This window comes from Leopardus geoffroyi, chromosome B4 (genome assembly GCF_018350155.1).
Source record: "Leopardus geoffroyi isolate Oge1 chromosome B4, O.geoffroyi_Oge1_pat1.0, whole genome shotgun sequence".
Taxonomy (NCBI): domain Eukaryota; kingdom Metazoa; phylum Chordata; class Mammalia; order Carnivora; family Felidae; genus Leopardus; species Leopardus geoffroyi.
The window spans coordinates 877,087-897,403 of NC_059341.1; the positions used below are offsets into that span (position 1 = coordinate 877,087).

Sequence of the window (20,317 nt, forward strand, 5' to 3'; positions counted from 1 at the left end):
TACAAATGATGTGTTAATGTGGGAAATGGTAGTATTTTTAGGTCGGGGCAAAATTATCGTGGGTTCGGTTTCATTTCATCTCAGATGCTCTCCAGATTCTGGATGTATGTGTGCATATGTGTATACGTGGAATCTAAACATCCAGAAGAGCCAAATACAAAGTGATGCTGACAATAAAAAATTACATTTAATTATTAAAATAACAAGTTATTTTATTCTTAGGAAGAAGTTCCTAAGTGGCAAACATATGCTAAAATTTTTTTGTATTGAATGTGGAGGTCAAAGATCTTTCTGAAAATCTGTAAGCCGAGTCCTTTCACTGCAAAAACAGACACATACCAGAAATGTTAAACACAGACACAGAAGTTTAAGGAACCCCCCCCTCCCCACCACCTCCAGTCCACCGATGAACAACAGGTTGGGCATCTGAGGAGTCGTCAAGAGCAGAGGCTCGAGGCCCGCCCAGCGCCCCAAGTCCCCACTGACCAGGTAGTGACGCTGGACACTCCCATCTTACCTACTGTGAGCATGTTTAGGGCAGGTGCATCACAGCGTGTGATTAAACCAACGCAGTCATTACTAATCACTAGGGAGCCAGAGGCCGGACCCGGGGAGCCAGGGGCGCCACGCTGACTCACAAAGGAGCAGCCAGAGTCTAAGACCAGGGCTCAAATGCCAGGTATGGCAACTGAACACGCTTTCACATTTCCCAACATGACAATGCTAATCAGATGATATTAAAATACAGTGAATAACACCTAACACGAAGTGTTCCCTGCAAAAGGGATACCACACTTAAAAGAGAATTTAAGTTCTACAGTTGTGATTTCAAAAATATCTACTACTCTAGATAATCTTTCAGTTTGATATTCCAAAGGATATGTATCCTAGCACAATACGATCTCCATTTTATAAATAACAGGATCACGACTCCAAGGCCAGTTAGGATTATAATTCAACACATGAACACCGTAACCGTAACACCGTAAAAGTTCCAAGCGAACTATCAGTCAGCATCAGCTCCAGTAATTCTGAATTACTGTCCAGTGAAATAAATGAACTTCTCTCAGTCTTGGGGTATGAGGTACCCCTCACCCTAGGAATACTCACTGTACAGAGCACTATTAAAACTTTCTGTTTCAAACCAGCACTTCTGAAGCTTAACTATGCTGTGTGGCATAGGCTGCAAATGTATCAGGTTACTTGGACCTAACGCGTACATAGGACACCTAACATTTCCAAGAGTTGGGTCCTGTTTGCAATGGACTTGGAAGCAAGAAACTAGATTGGCCCCATTTTCTGCTCTTCATCGTGTGATATAAAACAAACTGTCTCCAGGCCTCAGTTTTCCAAACAGTGAAACAGGTGTTCTGAAAAACAAATTAAAACAACAAGGATTTTAGATACTCCGAGTCCCAAGCCAAATGCGTGTTGCTGAGGGTGAGGAACTGTGGCAGTGTGCATTCATTTCTCACATCCTGTAGGAACACTGCAGGCGGTTCCAATCTGAAGTCATTATGCACACAGCAGGAAGCAAGCAATAACAGTTGTTGAGCATGGTACACTAAAGGCCAAGAGAGGTGGCAGTGCTCACCTAAGTCACCCCCTCTCAAGTCTGAGCCCTCTTTACAAAAAGGTGATGAGTATGAACAGAGGTGGTGACAATTTCAAAGCCTGAATATGGAGCCCGGCACCAGCAGCCTGGATAGCAAGGTTTACAACTGTCTGCCAGTTCAGGAAGGAAACCACTGAATTTATATGAATTTCTCAAAGACAACATGTTAACTGCAGTCTGAATATATGATACAAATTGGAAGATCTGTCAGTGCCTTCGTAAGTTGTTTAAATTATCTAAAATGATGAACAATACCCTTAATTTTCTTGAAATGAATGCTTTTTTTTGTTTCAAAAAATAGAGTTTAATAGCTGCTGTAAGATTCTGCTTTAGAAAAAAACCCCGTAAAACGCCAACTTAAAGTTCTGTAGCATTCGAAAGGTTAACGAACACTCCCACCAACTTTAGTTCTTTTGTGAAACCCCCCCCCATCAAGGGAGTACCTCGAGACCACCTTCCGGGAGTTCTGTAAGTGGAGCGCAAGGCAGGACTGAGCTCAGGGATGACAGCAAAGGCACCACACCCTCTGCCACTTGCTGACCGGCTGCCCTGCACACTCACTTTGCACTCCCGCTCACTTTGCACTCCCACTCACTTTGCACTCCCGTGGGCTTCAGGCTGAGTCTTTGGAGCTCCAAATCCCAAGGACTACACCCGCTTATCAGAAACTACTTATCAAATCTCAGTTAATAACAGAAGAGTCTCGGGGAACGTCCTATTTCCAAGTGTTACACTGCTCACACGCAGACACCATGCGAACACTGTCAGAGGCTTCCCTCCCCATCATCCACCTCCACAGTGAACAACGGTGCTGAAAACAAAATTCTCCATGCAACGGAATTTAGGCTGATCAGATGTACTATATTATTAAACACATGGTAAATATATGGTTTACAAATTTTCAATACACTTCCCTAACTGCACCAACACACCAAGTTGTAAACTGGAAGTTAGTGATCCAGCCCTGCTCACAAAATCACCTAGTAATACAATTAGGGGCCATTAATGATCCTGGGACAATACCTGACCCGCAGCTTTTTCTCTTGAACTGTCATCTTGCATTTTCCCAAAACTTAGTGAGCTGACAGATCAAAAACCTCCACAGTGACAAGCATGCTCTCAATATTCTGAACTTCAAAGGAAAAGTGCCGAGAATGTCCCTGGTCTTGACTGAAACTACTAAAACTTACGGTCATTTATGACCTCAAGGCACTGTGTGCAGGGACACACTTCACTCATAAGTGGAAGTTCACGGGGTCACAAAAGACTTAAAATCTGCAGTTTTTTGTGGCGATTCTATTTTCTCCTCCTGGTCCATTCACCCTTAGGGTTAACTCTCCCACAGAGGTGGCCTGAAAGGTAATCATTTCAGCAAAAGAAATGAAAACACATCAACATATACAAAAAAGTGTGAAGAGCCGCAAGCACAGACAGACTGCTGTGAACTACTGTACTCATTTCGACCTTTGGTCCTCACGGACTGCCCCCCGCCCCTACTGTGTAATGTGTGAAGAAGAAAATACCGCTGACTCATCCATCAGTTACTCATTTTGTACGATGGTCTGCACTCAAGTGACCTGCTGAAGAGACACCGGAAACAGCTTTATATTCTGAAAACAAGAATCACTGAAGATTCAGATATTAATCAAAAAGGAACATGAAAACTTCCAATCCCAGGGAAAGTTTCATCCAAAAAAGTTATTACAATAAACTTCTGCACTAAAAGACAACTAGCATACTATCATTCGAATGTTTTTACCTCCTAAAAACACAAGAGAAAATGGTTTACGTTCTACATGTCTAGATTTTTAAAAGGTAACTTTCCACAGGCATTTTGAGTCTACTTTTTTTTTTTTAATGTTTATTTATTTGTGTGTGTGGGGGGGGGATGGAGGGCGTGCTCAGGGTAGGGGCAGAGAGAGGTAGGGGGACAGAGGATCCAAAGCGGGATTACGTGCTAACAACAGCAGGGAGCCCAATGTGGGGCTTGAACTCATGAACCGATCGCGACTGGAGCGGAAGTCCAAAGTCCCTCAAGTCTACTTTTAAAAATTCCTGCTGGGGAGCCTGGGTGGCTTAGTCAGTTAAGCATCTGACTCTCAGTGTAAGCGCAGGTCAGGATTCGTGGGCTCGAGCCCTGCGTCAGGCTCTGTGCTGACAGCGCAGAGCCTGTTAGGATTCTCCCTCCCTCTCTCACTCACTCTCTCTCTGCTCCTCTCTCTCCCCTCCCCCACTTGCGCGGTCTCTCTTTCAAAATAATAAGTAAATAAATAAATAAATGTTCCCGCTATTCTGTGATTCTGCAGAGTTGGAAAGAGCCTGGCAGCTATACAGTACTACAAGCTCTCTGAGGATACATACGTTATATATGGTAAAGCAGAAATTACACAGATGGTAAAATTTAACAATGAAATACAGAGAAATAACATAATTAACAAAGAAAAATGTTCAGAAAGTAATCTTTAAAGAACTGGTTTTAAAGGACACGATATTTTCAGAATAAAATATTTGAAAAGGGGTTTTTTAACATGTTCAGAGAGATATAATCAACTTATAAACTCAGGCAACTTGTAAATCTGTATCAAACCAGTCACTATGTTTTTATCCTTGTATTTTGAACTTTGACAATAAAACAAAACTTTTCAAAATCTGAAAACAGAATGTTCTCATTCTTCAGAAGTTTCTAAAAAAGGAATCTCTTAATTATTCTGTCTTAATAAAAGCTGAAACAAATATACTTTACAACTGATAAACACAAGCAAACTTAAGGCAAATTTTTAAAATATTGTTTTAAACATTATGTTTAATATAAATGAAAAAGTTCCTAAACAAGCTATTCTTCATTTAGGCCAGGGCTTGACCTTTGCACTGTGATAAACACAACATAAACACGAGGGCCCTCCACCTCAGGGCCAAGTAATACCCATCTGTGTGTGCCCTTTCCTTTCTCCCCATGCCACTCTCCATAAATCGGAATAAGATTGCTTAAAAAGGCAATAGTCATGGAATTCTCCTGCTGAAAACCCTCCAACTGCTTTCTATTGTTCTTAGGACTAGAGCAAAATTCTCACCTATGCGGAGATCTCTCAGATCCCGTGTGATCCAGCTGCTACCTCGTCTGACCCCTTCTTTACTCAGCCTCATTCAAATTATTCCTCCAAACGCTGTGCTCAGTATTGCTGTGCACCCATCTTGTTTCCATGGCCAGCTACCCCTCCCCCCCGCCCTACTGCACTCTTCCTAAGGGAGCCTCCTGGCCCCTCAAGGCCTACAAGGCCAACACAATGTATGGCTCTCATACGTGCTCATTGGTTATCTACGTCCCTCAGTGGACAGTAAGCTCCAGAAAGGAGAGCAATCCATCCCTTCTGCTCACCATTATAACCCTAAGATTTATTCATAAATTATTCAGTGAACACTCTGTACTGTTCAAAGGTCTAGGTGCATGTCACTGAAGAAAACAGAAACCCTCAACCTCAGAAAGTTAACTTTCAAGCACCATACATAAAATATGGAAGTTACAGGGGCGCCTAGGTGGCTCAGTCGGTTAATGTCGGCTCAGTCCGACTCCTGGTTTCAGCTCACATCACGATCTCACGGTTCATGAGTTTGAGCCCTGCATCTGGCTCTGTGCTGACAGCGTGGAGCCTGCTCAGGATCCTGTCTCTCCCTGTGTCTGTCTCTCTCTGCCTTTCCCCTGCTCGCCCTCTTATCTCTCTCAAAAATAAACAAACATTAAAAAAAAAAAAAATACATGGAAATTACTTGGAACATTACAGTATAGTAAGAGCTACAAAGAGAAAAAAGGGAACGGAGATCAGGGGGCCGGCCATAGGACCCGCTGTAGTAATATAACAGTGACAGCTAGACTACTCGAGGGAGTGTGTGCTGAGAGCCATCAACAAGTTTTGTGGATGGAAGCTTCAAGAACCCAAATGCCTGCCTGCTTTCCTCTAAATAAAACAACACACTTTCCCTTCTAGATCCTTCTAGACCACAAGCCCTAGAGAAGAGCTCTAAAGCTCTGGTATCATTTGTCTTTGTACTGCGCACGTCCCACCGATCAAAACACCTCCTCAAAGAAGGCATGAGCCCTTGTCTTACATCCCTACCCGACCCTGCAGCAATGACTCTCCACAGGGAATGAAAAATGGAAAAATCCACTTAAGTTTAAAAATACATTTTCACTATTGTAAATTGCTTTGTTTGGGCTAATATAATTTGTTTTCATTTTAAAGCCAAATAAAGAAGAAACATTTGTTATTAAAAAGGGGGCACATTTCTAAAGACTGAGAAAGAGTACAATCTAGGTCACGTAATTAAATGAGTCCATCTAAAACACAGCAAGCACTAGATAGAGCTATCAAACCACTCACATTTTGTAAACATAACCATGCACTTTCCACTGCATTTGTTTCAAGTGAAGATTCTCGTGTCTGTTATACAGGCATGCAACTACTATCCGCAAGTCATTTCCCTACAACCAAGTGAGAGGTGTCTTCAGACACGCCTTTTTCCATCCAGTTAAAGTTTACTAAACATCTACACAGGGCCCCCAATTTATGTTTCAACATACAAGTTTTCAACTTCACAATGGTGCAGAAGTGATACACATTCAGTAGAAGCTGTACCTCAAATTTTGAATTTCCACCTTGTTCCCAGCCAGCAGGCTCCCAGACAGCCCCATGATCGTGAGAGTAACAACTGTACCCACACCGCCATTCTGTTCGTCACTTTCAGTATTCGATGAATGACACAAGAGACAATCACCACTTCATAATCAAACAGGCTTTGTGTTAGAGCATTTTGCCCAACCGCGGGCTAATGTAAGTGTTCTGAACATGTTTACAGTAAATAAGGCTAAGCTGTGAGGTTCAAGGTTAGGTGTATTAAATACATTTTTGATTTAACAACATTTTCAACTTACAAGAGGTCTACCAGGACATAGGCCCATCCTAAGTTGAGAAAGATCTGTATGGGGGGCCTGGACCTGAGCTTGGCAAAGAGGTTACAAAAAAAGCATCTCACCCACAAGGAGCTTTACTTAATTAGGGGCTGTGCCTAAGGTGATACAAAACAGAGAGGCACTAAGCACGACTTTAGAAATTAAGGCAAAGATTCTTGAAGGACTCCTGAAATACCCTTATAAGGATGGATTAAAGAGCAAAGTTAAGAAAAAATAAATTTAAAAAAAGGCGTTCAATTTCAAGCAAAGAAACTATGGGGAGCAGAGGCAGCACCATCTCCAACATCACGGTCCTGAGGTAGAGGCAGTGGTCAGTTCAGGCCCAGCAAAGGTGGCCTGGCCAGCAAGGAGGATGCAGAAATGCCAAGGCCCCTGGAGCCAGGCCCCTGGGTGTTTCTTATTTAGGCAGGGGACAGTCACAGAGGAGTTTTTAAAAAGGGCCCAACAAACAGGATATGCTTTTAAAGCAGCCTCTAGCCATAGTGTGACTAAAACGGTGTGCTGTAAAAAAGAGACATGTTATTTCTGTCACACAAATACTATCCTAATTTATAAGTTTTTAAGCCAAAAAATTTGCATATTAGACTTCATAAAGAACATTTTCAGTGAAGACTAAGTCTCATCTTAAGGATTATCAAAGTCTCCCTAAAAATCAAGTAGCATGCTTTTAAATTTGAGTCAAATTATGAAACGTCCTTCACGTTATACAATTCACTCTGTGACCCAGGTCTCACTACCAGGGAAGTAGGACGGACACTAAAGACAAAATCAAACTGCGACAGGAGATGCAAAAGTGGTGGCATCACTCACCTGCAGCCCTTATTAACTAAGTGAAGGCAGCTTACTAGGAAAATGGTGAAAAGTCAGTTTATGAAAGCATTAAAGGGACAAGAGGGCCTTTGGGGGTGGAGGAAGGTAAGAAGGGAAGGAGACATGAGCGGAGTTAATACTTTTCTTACCTGTTCCTAAGGTTAAAGACATTTATTTACATACAGGAAAAACAAAGCGTTAGATGGTTAGCAAAAAAAAAAACAAAAAAAACAAAAAAACATTTCCACATTGGAATTATCTTCCTTCTAATAAGAGAACCTAATGGTTTTTCACTTTACAATTCCATATTCTAATAAAGAAATTCATTTTCTAGTCAAGGTAACTCCAGGAAAAGTAGAGTAGCTCCAAAGGTATTAGCAAGTACAACAATTAGCAAACAGTCTGAGCTAAACTAAACTACAATCAGATCTGGTGAGTTTTCTCTCTCTCAGAAGGCAGTGCCTCATTTACTGTGTACTCTAAAATTAGCTCTGACAAAAAAAGAGAACTCTTTAAAGGAATAAAGTTTTACAAAAGAGCAAAAGCAACAAAGCCCAGCAAGTTTTTAACTATGTATTTTCCATAAAAACTACTTCAGTGTTTGTTTTCTTCTGTCCATAAGAAAAACGTTCAGTCAATGGCCTTTTAGGAAGAATTACAAGAACACACGGAGATTTTCTGGCATTTACCAAACTGAAAAAAATACTTAAGTACGAGAGAATTCTTTTTTTTTTATTTTTTTTTAATGTTTATTTATTTTTGAGACAGAGAGAGACAGAGCATGAACGGGGGAGGGTCAGAGAGAGGGAGACACAAAATCTGAAACAGGCTCCAGGCTCTGAGCTGTCAGCACAGAGCCCGACGCAGGGCTTGAACTCACGGACCGCGAGATCATGACCTGAGCTGAAGTCGGCCATTAACTGGCTGAGCCACCCAGGGGCCCCAGTACGAGAGAATTCTAAGAGCATAACCATGAGCTTATGCAAGCATATTTAAAACTTGTGCCTTTAAGGGGAGGGCAATAGCAAACACAACTTAAAGTAACATAGATCCATACTGCTTTTAACAATCTCCAGGGACCATCATAAAGAGACCACATGTTACTAAAATTAGAAGACCAAAATTATGATCCCACTTATCACTATGGAAAGTATGAATCCAGCACTACACCTTGAAATAAGAGTGGAAGGAGTCTGTCAGGCACTTCGCACTTGGTAAATGGGACCACAGGTCTAGCACTACAAAAACTTGTAAATACCGTTGCAAATCTACTTAACAGGAGTTAAACTACCTGAAGGTACTGTTTATTGTATTACTGTTAACAACCTGGTGCTCCCAACTTGCACTTTTCATATTTTAGACTTACCTTTTATATATGAAGACTGCTTCATACAAACAAGTCACTAAAATGTGTCCACAGAGGTTAAGTATGTATTTGTCAAAACTTATGCTTATTTGTGGAAATCATATTAAGTTCAATAAATTCTCCAACTCTCAACTTCCTTTAAAGCACAATCCCTGGGAACCCTAAATAAAATCACTATCTCCCTGAATATGCTGCCATTTAATCTCATCTACTCTTCCAGGAAAACATGTTAAAATGAATGCTAGCACTTGCATTATCATCTATTTTCTCTCTGGCTTCTACTCAAACATAGTGTAACTGCTTTCTCAAAATACACATTTTATCCTCAGAATCTGCTTTCTCTCTGCCCAGATACATGTGATCAAGCAAAAACAAACAACCAAAACACACCAAAACAAAAACTCTCCAAAGCATTTTTTAATTTTTTATTAAAATTGACAATCACTGAATATTGAAAATAGTAGTAAGGTAAACATTTTCAAGTTTTAATAAGAACTTATTATTAATTTCTATTAATAGGTTAATGAATAGTAAAACACCCAACTTGTCACAACAACCCTAAGAGGCTGACATTATTACCCCTTCTAGAGATGGCCAGTGAAGCACCAAGAGGGTAAGTCATTTCCAACCAGTAAGACACCATGCCATTCTTCCATGTAAATAAGTCAAGTCACATTAATGTTTCAAAATACAGGATGAAATTTATCTCTAACCACAGGCAAGTTTCAAAGGGAAATACACAAATCAACTTTATGGTTGAATAATAAATTTGCTAATCTGATGCTTCACTTTAGCAACCTAAGCAAACTCCAGTCAAGAGATCTCTCTTATAGCTTGTTTCATCAAACTGCCTGTCCCTATACTAAATACAGAGGAAAGCGAAAAAGCCACAACCATTTCAACTTCTGTAAATTACCCTGACTGTAAATTAGAGGGAGCCGGGCAGGTGGGGAAGTATGGAAATTGCACATTGCTCACACAGTGCACCAGGGAACATCTCTTCCCCTCCCCCCCCCCTTTTGCAAAGGACAACTTAGCACTTATTTCAAGTGCATTTTAAATTCTTAACACAACTTAAGAGACCAACTAAATAGCATTAAGAAAAAAAAAACTTTCGAAAGGGAAAGTAATTTGTATACTTACAACATTCGTCTTCGAGTTGGCATTATACTTTTTTAAAACCCTCACACTTACCAAGTAATTTCCCTGCACAGTGCAGCGAAATCGTTCGGTTTCCTCAGTTATCCAAAACTTCAAACTTCCGTTTAAGATTAGGACAAATTACAGTGCAGCCAGGAAGACGGCGTCGAACGCTTAAGAGTTACCCTACGGATAATTTTCTAGTTGCATCTCATCCAAAATTAAAGGCCGTTTTACATAAAAATAAGAAACGAACATGCAACACAAAACTGCGCCGAAATCTTAAGTTTACGTTCGGATCGGACACGACTGAGACGCAGGTGGTAAGAGACTGCTGACCTGTCCTTTTCACCACAGTGTACCGTGGTCCTAGTTCGAAGGCAGGGCATCCTTAGATTTGATTTCTCTCTAATTCCTTCAGAACCCGCCTCTGCTCAAGCCCATCGAGAGGAGAACGGGAGCTCCCCAGACACACCCGGAGCAACAGGATCCCCACTTCCTGGTCCGAATGACCCCGTCCCCTCCCCGTTCGGCCGCCCGCCGGGGCCTGGGCCCGGGGCGGAGGGCAGGGCGAGGCCTCTGCAGTGCGGGCCGGACGGCGGCGCTGGCCCGGCCTCGACCCCCACGCCCCCGGCCCCGACTCCCGGCCCCGACCCCCACGCCCCCGACTCCCACCCCCGACCCCCGCGCCCCGGCCCCGACCCCCGGCCTTGCACCCGAGCCCCGCAGCCCGGCGCGGCCCCGCCACCGCGGCCCTGCCCGCCGCCCGGCCCCGTCCGGCCCGCCCGCCGCCCGCCGCCGCGTCCTCCGGGAAGATGGCGGCCCGTGACAGGCGGGCGCGGCGCGGGTCCGAGGCGGCGGCCCGGCTCCAAGCGGGAAGCGGAGAGGACGGAGCGGCCCGCTCGCCGCCTGCCGCGCTCACCTGTCAGCAGCGCCGCCGCCGCCCGGCCGCCGACCGCCGCAGCCCCGGTGCCCGGCGACCGCGCCACACGCGGACGGGGCCGAGAGGGAGGGGCGGGGAGGGCGCGGCCGGCCCGGACGAGCGGCGGGGGCGGCGCGGCGCGGGCTGGCGGCGGGCGGCGGCGGCTCCTTCCCGTTTCGGGCCCGAAAATGTCTCAACCTCGCGACTCCGGCGCCCCAACGCTCCTTCCCGTTCGCATGAGAACACACAGCTCCCACTTCCGGGGCTCGGCGGAAGTCCCGCCTCGCGCGCCCGCGCACCCGCGCGCCCTCGGACTCAGCGGCCGGGCCCGCCGACTGGCGCTCTACGCCCGGGAGAGCCTCTCGTCATGGCAGCGCGGCGTCCCGATTGGCTGCGTGCGGCGCCCGGCCCTCCCCTCTGCTTCCCGGCCTTTCCGTGCGCGCGCCCCTCCCGGCTGCGCTTGTGATTGGCGCGGGCGCGCACGCAACCCCGCCCCGCCCCGGCGTCCCCTCGGTCCCGTACCGCCCCCGCTGCGACTTGAGGAGGCGGCGCCGTAGCGTAGTCCTGCGACCTCCGCCTTGCTAGCAGATGGCCGTCTCCCGGCACCCCGGTCCCCGCCTCCCAAGACCACGACCCCCGACCCCCTCACCCGAGACCGCGACCCCGTCCCCCCCTCACCCCGGGACCGCGACCCCGTCCCCCCTTCACCCTAGGACCGCGACCCGGTCTCCCCCTCACCCTGGGATGGCGACCCCGCCCGCGGACCCCTGCCCCTCAGTGCCTGAACAGACACACCCACACACCACTTCTCCCCCCCGCTCCCGCCCGGTCCGCCCAGGCGCAGGTTGGGCTCCGGAGAGCCCCGGGGCGCTGGGCGTCAGCTCCGTGCTGCAGGCTCTCTCGGGTCTCGAGTCACATTGTGTCACCCACCCACACCCGTGGTGCGGGGACGGAAGACGAGTGTGTTCACCTCCTTGAAGCCGGCTCCCTACTGAGCACTGATCGCGTATGGACGTATGGACGTGGACATTTGAATTAGTCCCACTGCAGAAGTTCACACGTACTGAAGGTGTTTTCTGGTCACTGCCCAGCCTGTCCCTGCACCTGTGTTTCCCATTCGTGCTGCGGAGGGACGTGTGCATGCAGGTGTGCGCTTGGACTTCCGCGTCCTCAGGGCCCGGCGCGTCCTCAGGGCCCGGTGTTGGGTGCACTTTGCTGTGTGACCATGTCATCTCCCGGCTCTAAGGAGCTTGCACACTACATAGTGATATTCACGGCAAGACTTTTTTTTTTTTTTTTTTTAATGTTTATTTTTGAGAGAGAGAGAGAGAAGTAGCAAAGGAAGGGCAGAGAGTGAGGGAGACACAGAATCCGAGGCAGGCTCCAGGCTCTGAACTGTCAGCACAGAGCCCCATGCGGGGCTCGAACTTACAAGCTGTGAGATCATGACCTGAGCCGAAGTCCGACGCTTAACCGACTGAGCCACCCAGATGCCCCTTCATAGCAAGACTTTAAAAATAAAAACCTCCAAGGACTGATATTCCCTCCAACACTGAAAGCACTAAGTGTAGCGTTTAAAGCCCGGGGGCTCAGTCTCCAGCACCCAACTCTTGATTTCAGCTCAGGTCCAGGGTTTGAGCTCTGTGTGGGGTGTGACAACCAGCTTGGGATTTTCTCTGTCCCTCTGCCGCTGCCCTGCTCACTCACACTCTCTCCCTCTCAGAATAAACTTAAAAAACAAAAAACAAAAACAAAACACATTTCCCAAGAGCACCGGTGGGGCAGGCGGGGAGCCTTTCTCAGGTGGGCTCTATGTGCATAACTGCTCCTGTAATGTTCTGGACTCAGGCCCCTCCTCTCTGCTGCTGAACTCACCCCTAGGCCCAGTGACGTGGACCTCCTTGGACCAATCAGGAATTCCCTAAAGATGGTAAATTAAGCTTTCACCATCTTGCTTATGTCTACATTCAGGCAGACATTATGGTACACAGATAAGTTCCTAAATTACAGAAAAAACCAGTAACCTAAGTGATATGGGAATACTTTATGTTGAAATGACATCTCTTATTTTGTACTCACAGTGTGTGATCCTTCCTCGATCAAAATGCTTTTTGTAGATATCACCTCACCCCTGTCAGAATGGCTAAAATCAGGGTGCCTGTGTGGCTCTGCTGGCTCAGCATGGGACTCTTGATCTCAGCTCAGGCCATCATTTCATGGTGCCCGACAGCATGGAGCCTGCTTGGGATTCTCTCTCTCCCTCTCTCTGCCCCTCCCCCGCTCTCTCTCTCTCAAAATAAATAAATAAACTTGAAAAAAAAGAATGATTAAAATCAACAACACAAGAAACAACAGGTGCTGGTGAGGACGCAGCAAAGGGAACCCTCATGCACTGTTGTTGGTGGGAATGCAAACTCGTGCAGCCGCTGTGAAAAACAGTATGGAGTTGCCTCCAAAAGTTAAAAATAGAATTTACCCTACAGTCCAGCAATCGCACTCCTAGGTATTTACCCAAAGAATATGAGAACGCTAATTCAAAGGGAGATGTGCACCCTGATGTTCGTAGCGGTGTTATCAACGCTAGCCAAACTATGGAGAGAACCGAAGTGTCCATCAACTGATGAATGGATAAAGAAGATGCGGTGTATATACACAATGGAATATTACTCAGGCATAAAAATGAATGAAATCTTGCCATTTGCAACAACGTGGATGGAGCTAGACAGTAGAATGGTAAGTGAAATAAGAGAAAGATACCACAGGATTTCACTCACATGTGGAATTTAAGAAACCAAATAAGCAAAGGAAAAAAAGAGGCACAGACAAACCAAGGAGCAGACGCTTAACTGTGGAGGACACACTGATGGTCACCAGAGGAGAGTGGGGGGGGGGGGGGGATGGGGGAAATAAGTGATGACGATTCAGAGTACACTTATCAAGAAGAACTGTTGAATTACTACGTTGTACACCTGAAACTGATATAACACTGTGTGAACTGTGTTGGAATTAAAAACAAAGAAAATGAAATTTACAAAATAAAAGAAAAACTGTTTTTTTGTTCCCCTATGATTTTTTTGACCTGTGTTTCAAAAGAAACATCCATTTTCACCCTGGAATGTGAGGTTATAACCTAAAACACATTTTTATGGCATTTCTGTTCAGAAAAAATCACTTTTAAAAAACATGTTAGCATAAATATCTCAGCCCACGTACCCTCTCACTTCCCATGTCACACCATTACAAGTTCTACCTATCCTACCTAAGAAATCATTCCTCCCCCTTAGGAAGGTTTTGCTTGCCATTCCCTCTCTCCTGACTTGTTTCAATAGCACAGCGGCCAATCTTTTTCCTATATACTCACGCTACCACCCAGTGTGCCAACACACATCTCCTTAAAGAGCCTCCTCATCCTCCTCCCCTGATTGTCGGCCCTTGAGGGCAAGTCCGAGTTGTGTTTTATGGACTAGCCTTCACAAATTGGTCCCCATACATCTCTTCCTGCCCCAGACTTAGACACCTGACCTTCATCACACCCACATGACAAGCATTTCTTAAGACACTGGGATGTCACCGGCTGTAGTCACGAATGCAGCACAGGCTTTACACCGTAGGACACACTTTACTGACAATCCTGTTAAACAATGGAGGAGGTGGGGCGCCTGGGTGGCGCAGTCGGTTGAGCGTCCGACTTCAGCCAGGTCACGATCTCGCGGTCCGTGAGTTCGAGCCCCGCGTCGGGCTCTGGGCTGATGGCTCGGAGCCTGGAGGCTGTTTCCGATTCTGTGTCTCCCTCTCTCTCTGCCCCTCCCCCGTTCATGCTCTGTCTCTCTCTGTCCCAAAAATAAATAAACGTTGAAAAAAAAAAACAAAAACAAACAAACAAAAAAAAACAATGGAGGAGGAGAAGCCTGGCTCCCAGGCGTCTGCTGCCTGCAGAGCTGAGCCTGGAGCCTCATTTCACTTCTGGGCACATGGCTTCTTCCGTGCCCTCCGTCTGTATGCATTTTCCTCTGCCTGGAGTGTCCCTTGTCTCTTCCACTTCTGGTAAAGTCTAGCTTCATTTTCAAGGTACAGCTCAAATGTCAACCATTTAAATCTTTTCCTCTGAGACAGTTGGCTTCCTTTCTAGGTCCTCATAGCACTCTTACTCATAGCTCTATCAAAGCTGCTAGAACTTGCCATTTACACGCCAGCCAACCCCAACAGTGGTCAGTTGCACAAGGGCAGAAACCATGTGTGATATCTAGCCCCATGTGTGTGGGGTGGCATTGTACCTCCTTAATAAATGTCTGTTGAATTAACCAACAGAAAAAAACAAGATACTTTTCTCTTATTAAAGGCCTGAATTTCAGGGAGTATCTGAGAACATTTTTTTCTTTTATTCTCCCAACATTTCCTGTGAAAAAATAAACACTTTTTCTTCATTGTGTATATCATCGTTGAAAATTACGTATATGCTGGCAAGCTCATTTGTGGCTTGAGCACACTGCTCAAACTTTATTCCAAATAATTTAGAACTATTCACTTCTTCTTAAGTAAACAAGAACTCACCAGGTGCCTGCTCCCCATCAGGGGCTGCGCTGAGTGCTGGGGAGACAGCACAGAGCAGCACAGCACAGGAAGCAGGTGAACAGACATGAAAAGATAAAGAGGGAGAAGGTTACTATGTACCCAGAGAGCAAGCACAGAAGGGGCCAGAGACAGCTTGGAGGAGGAAGCAGAGAAAGTGATAAGTAAGCCAAGGCCAAAGAGACCAGAGTAGAGAAGCTGCTGCTAAGTATCCCAGCAGGGAGCGGAAGGCCAGTCCAGATCAGAACAGAAGTATTTGACCTGACAAAGCAAAAAGCCTAGTTGATAAGGTGGGTGGAAGGCACAAGAGCCTGGAGGGGCAAACAAGGAAGAACCTCAGGGGTCTTTGTGGTTCACTTAGGATTTCACAGTGAGTGGAGATTTTATTCTGAGGTAAGAGGGGATTCCAAAAAAGGTTTTAAGCTTTGGTGGCTCTCTGGCCCCCAAAAGCCACCAAAATAAAAATACAATAAGGAACTAGCTTAGTCAAATTAGGCGGAACTATCACAATGAAAAATACCGGTAATACATTAGAATACATTGGGGGAAATAAAGAATGCATGAGTTTGTACTAAGAAATACCAAATAATGGGTAAGTAAAAAATATGCCAGCAATGAGGAGGGAAAAGGGAAAGCTTTCCTTTATGGTAGAATTCTGACTAATAAAGTGAAACATGACCATGTTGGAGCTGTCATGGGGTATATTCTGGCAGGAATCATCGGTAAAGGCTAAAATCATTGGGGGAAGGTTGTTGAGGAACAGGTTATGTTGCCATTTCACAGCTTATTAATTGCTTACACTTAAGTAATTTCAAAGAGGGAAAGGATGTTCTTATACTGGATACATATGGCGGACCCCATCTGACTCAAGTTGAAAGTTGGCTTTCCCAGTAATGGTGGCCTACAAACTCAAAAGTTAAGATGTCCATTATCTTAAAAAATATCGGGGCGCCTGGGTGGCGCAGTCGGTTAAGCGTCCGACTTCAGCCAGGTCACGATCTCGTGGTCCGTGAGTTCGAGCCCCGCGTCCGGCTCTGGGCTGATGGCTCAGAGCCTGGAGCCTGCTTCCGATTCTGTGTCTCCCTCTCTCTCTGCCCCTCCCCCGTTCATGCTCTGTCTCTCTCTGTCTCAAAAATGAATAAAACATTAAAAAAAAAAATTAAAAAAAAAATATCAAGGTCAGGAATGACAGCGAGAGGTTGAGGGATTTTCCAAACTAAAGGCAACAGAGGAGATATGCAAGTGAATGCAGTGTGTAACTCTAGGCCAGGTGCTCGATCACAGTGACATTTGCTATGATGGACACAGAACTCCAGTATGGCCTCTATCCCAGTCTTATCAGCAAGGTTACGTGTCCTGAATTGGAATGATTTATTAACTTGTTTCACGGCTGGGTAAGAGAATCTCTTTGGTCATAGGAGATATAAACTGAAGTATTTAGGGGTGACAGGTGAAGGTCTCTGCAAGTTTCTCTCAGATGCTTTAGTGAGATGCGCACACACACACATACACAGAAATACACCTGGTAAATCCAGGTGTAGAATATGTAAGCGGTCACAACTTGTCTGTGAGTTTGAAACTCTTCAAATGGAGATTTTTCCTTTAGAGATACGGATGCATTGGTGAATGATATGATATTAAGTCCAGGATTTGCTTCAAAACCATCTAAAGTGGTCAGTAGGAGTATATAAGAAATAATGGGACAGGCTGGTGAGTTGAAAATTGTTGAAGCTCCGTAATGGACGCCTCACGATTGGGGCTCTTTTTAAAAAAAAAAAAATTTTTTTAATGTTTATTATTTGAGAGAGAGAGAGAGAGAGAGAGAGGGACAGAGAGCAAGCAGGGGAGGGGCAGAGAGAGAGGGAGACGCAGAATCCAAAGCAGGCTCCAGGCTCTGAGCTGCTAGCAAAGAGCCTGACGTGGAGCTTGAACCCACAGACCACAAGATCATGATCTGAGCCGAAGTCGGCCGCTTAACTGACTGAGCCACCCAGGTGCTCCAACGATGAGGGTTCTTGAAACTCCCCCCGTCTTCTGTATGTGTTTTAAATTCCCCATGATGGGGCGCCTGGGTGGCGCAGTCGGTTAAGCGTCCGACTTCAGCCAGGTCACGATCTCGCGGTCCGTGAGTTCGAGCCCCGCGTCGGGCTCTGGGCTGATGGCTCGGAGCCTGGAGCCTGTTTCCGATTCTGTGTCTCCCTCTCTCTCTGCCCCTCCCCCGTTCATGCTCTGTCTCTCTCTGTCCCAAAAATAAATAAACATTGAAAAAAAAAATTTTTTAATTCCCCATGATAATAAAAACATGGTGAAGAGATCTTGCATATTCCATGAACAGGTACTGGTCAAATGCAGTGAAAGCCAAGGACTGCCTCCCGGGGCATGCCACAGCCTTCTGGCTAGAGAAGAGGGTCCTGGGCGAGACCCCTGGGTCTCCAAGCTGGGAAGGCTGGGAGAGTGGGTGGGCATGCCAGCAGGTGCCAGCCTAGTGGGGGGAGGCCTCAGGGCAAGGAGTGAGGGGGAGGGAGAGTCATACCCCTGAGGGGCCGCAAGGGAGGTGCAGGTTACCTGAGTACAGAATTCTGGAAAGAGGGACTCTCTCTCGAGAAGGTTAGGCAGCGTGCTCTGTGACATCCTCAGGCTGGCTCCTGCGTGAAGACACGCAGTGATGACCTAGGCTGGCCCTTCAGGGCCTCTGCGGTTGGATTTAGGTCTCCCTTGGAAGCAAGCCCAGGTGGCGGAGGGTGCCGCCTGGACCCACAGCCTAGACTCACGCTATTCCCTGCTGGGACAGCGGCCCCGCCCGGTGCCGAAAGGCCCAAGTATCAGTCCAGGCCCGGGAAAAGACTGCGCTTCGCCATGACTGTCTGCCTGTGGCTTCATACAAGGAAGGACTTGACGAGACACAGACATTCTGAAGACACTTCCCAGCTTGGATGTTTCAGGCAGAGAACTAGACTTAATAAGCATTTGTTTTTTATTATTAACTTGGGAATATTTTAATCTCGCAGACCTGGCAAAGTAGATGTTCTTTGTAACCCGATATTCCTGAACACTGAACTTCTGAAGAAATGAGAGGCACCCCTCCAAGGGGAGAGAGAGCCACTGTCTAGACAGCGCTGCCTGTGTTCCAGGCAGTCATTCCCCTGCCTCGGTGAGCCTCATCCCGCCCGGAGCTGGGGGCCCCGCCCCTCCACGAAGGCTGAGCACAGGTGGCGCCAGGTGCCCGGGGTTGCGCACACAAGTCTGCAGACAAGTGGGCGTCTCCCCTCGCAAATTTCTCTAATGAGGACTCTCTGCCTCATTGTTTTGTGAAATAGACCCCCCACCCAGTCCTCAAAGATGCCCCCCCTGTTGTGAAGAGGGGAGCCCCCAGGTAACAACAGGCTCCATTTTTAAACATTAACCACAACCACCTGATGGGGCTTGAAATTTCCCCTCCCGGTCGTGGAACCAGCCAGAGTTTCCCTGAGCACTCTAAGCCACCCGCACCTCTGTGTGCTTCCCCTTCTGTCTCTCCCTTCTTCCTCTGGCCAGTACTCATCCATTCTTTCCAAGACGTAACTCGGACGCTTTGACCTCCTCCAGGAAGACTTCCCGGAATACCCGCCTCCAACCCACTGCCAGCTGATCAGGTCATCATTCATGCTCCCGCCCCACGTGGGGTGAACCTGTAACACAGCTCTCACTGTGAGGCACAGAAACCCCACTTATGGGTGCACTTTATCTTTGGCTTATTATAAACTTTGCAAAGGCAGGAGCTTGATCTTATAATTTGCATCTTCACCATTTGTCACAGTGACAAAAGCATAGTGAATGCTTGCTGAACAGAGATCATCCCAACTTGCTAACTCACTCACCAGCCTCCTATAAGCTTCTGTCAATTCTTAGTGAGCTACCTTTATTTATTTTGTAAGTTCATTTATTTATTTTGAGAGAGAGAGACAGAAAGGGGGGGAGGGGCAGAGAGAGAGGGAGACAGAGAGAGAATCCCAGGCAGTCTCCGCACTGCCAGGACAGAGCCCGATATGGGGATCGAACCCACGAACCGGGAGATCGTGACCTGAGCTGAAGTTGGGCACTTAAAGGACTGAGCCCCCCAGGCGCCCTAGAGCTGCCTTTATTTCTAACTCCATTCACTACATACAGCAAACGCAGCAGACATGGAATTCTTATCACTTGTACCTTTTTTTTTTTCTGGATTCCATGGTGACAGCTATTTTTGTTTCTTTGTCTGTTTGTTTTGACAACTTTATAACCTTAGATACCACATGCCAGAGTGGGGTGAATTATACTTTTCCATACGTTGGCGTTATCACAATGGTGTTTTCCTCTGGATATATTTTAGTCACTCTGATTAGATGTGGGAAACACTGTTTCCTTAATCCACTCAGTGAAACACTCGGGTCTCCTTGGTGACAGGGACAGTCACTGCAGTTGGAGCTGCCACCTAGCAGGCACTCTCTGTCCATTGTTTTCACCTTCGGTTTCAAAGGATGACACTTTGTGACCTTCCCCCCGCCCAACTCTGGGGGTGTTACTCTCAGAGCACAACACCCTACGTACCCATCGGGTGAACAAACGTGGGACACACACACACAGACACAAATACGCATTTCAAATCTTTCATTAGGTCAAATATCTGAATTTACACTTTTGTTTAGAATCTTCTCATCTTTAGGTGTAGAGGGTTTCTCTACCACTCGGGTTCCACTGAAGGCTCATAGTTAATGCCCTTCCCATTATTTTACATACATGAAAAGTGAGCTAATGCAGAGTTTTCATGCTTTTTACAAACACCATGACGCACAGTAAGAAATACATTTTAGAGGCGCCTGGGTGGCTCAGTCGGTTGATCATCCAATTCTTGATTTCAGCTCAGGTCACAGTGTGGGTTGGCAGGACGGAGCCCCGAGTCAGGCTCTACACTGA

The 20,317-nt window shown here is 46.3% G+C and overlaps 1 protein-coding gene across 3 annotated transcripts in view; it reads right to left on the reverse strand.

Moving 5' to 3' along the window:
* The window catches only part of LARP4B (La ribonucleoprotein 4B), a 92,736-nt gene extending 81,642 nt beyond the window's left edge, over window positions 1–11,094 (reverse strand). The window contains exon 1 of one of the 3 annotated variants that reach the window (XM_045465191.1): window positions 11,018–11,094. The gene's annotated coding sequence lies outside the window, so the exon portion shown is untranslated. Of the gene's footprint in view, window positions 1–9,951; window positions 10,368–10,819 lie in introns of those variants that run through there. The other 2 variants (XM_045465190.1, XM_045465192.1) reach the window with 2 other exon arrangements.
* Window positions 11,095–20,317: the final 9,223 nt, after the last annotated feature.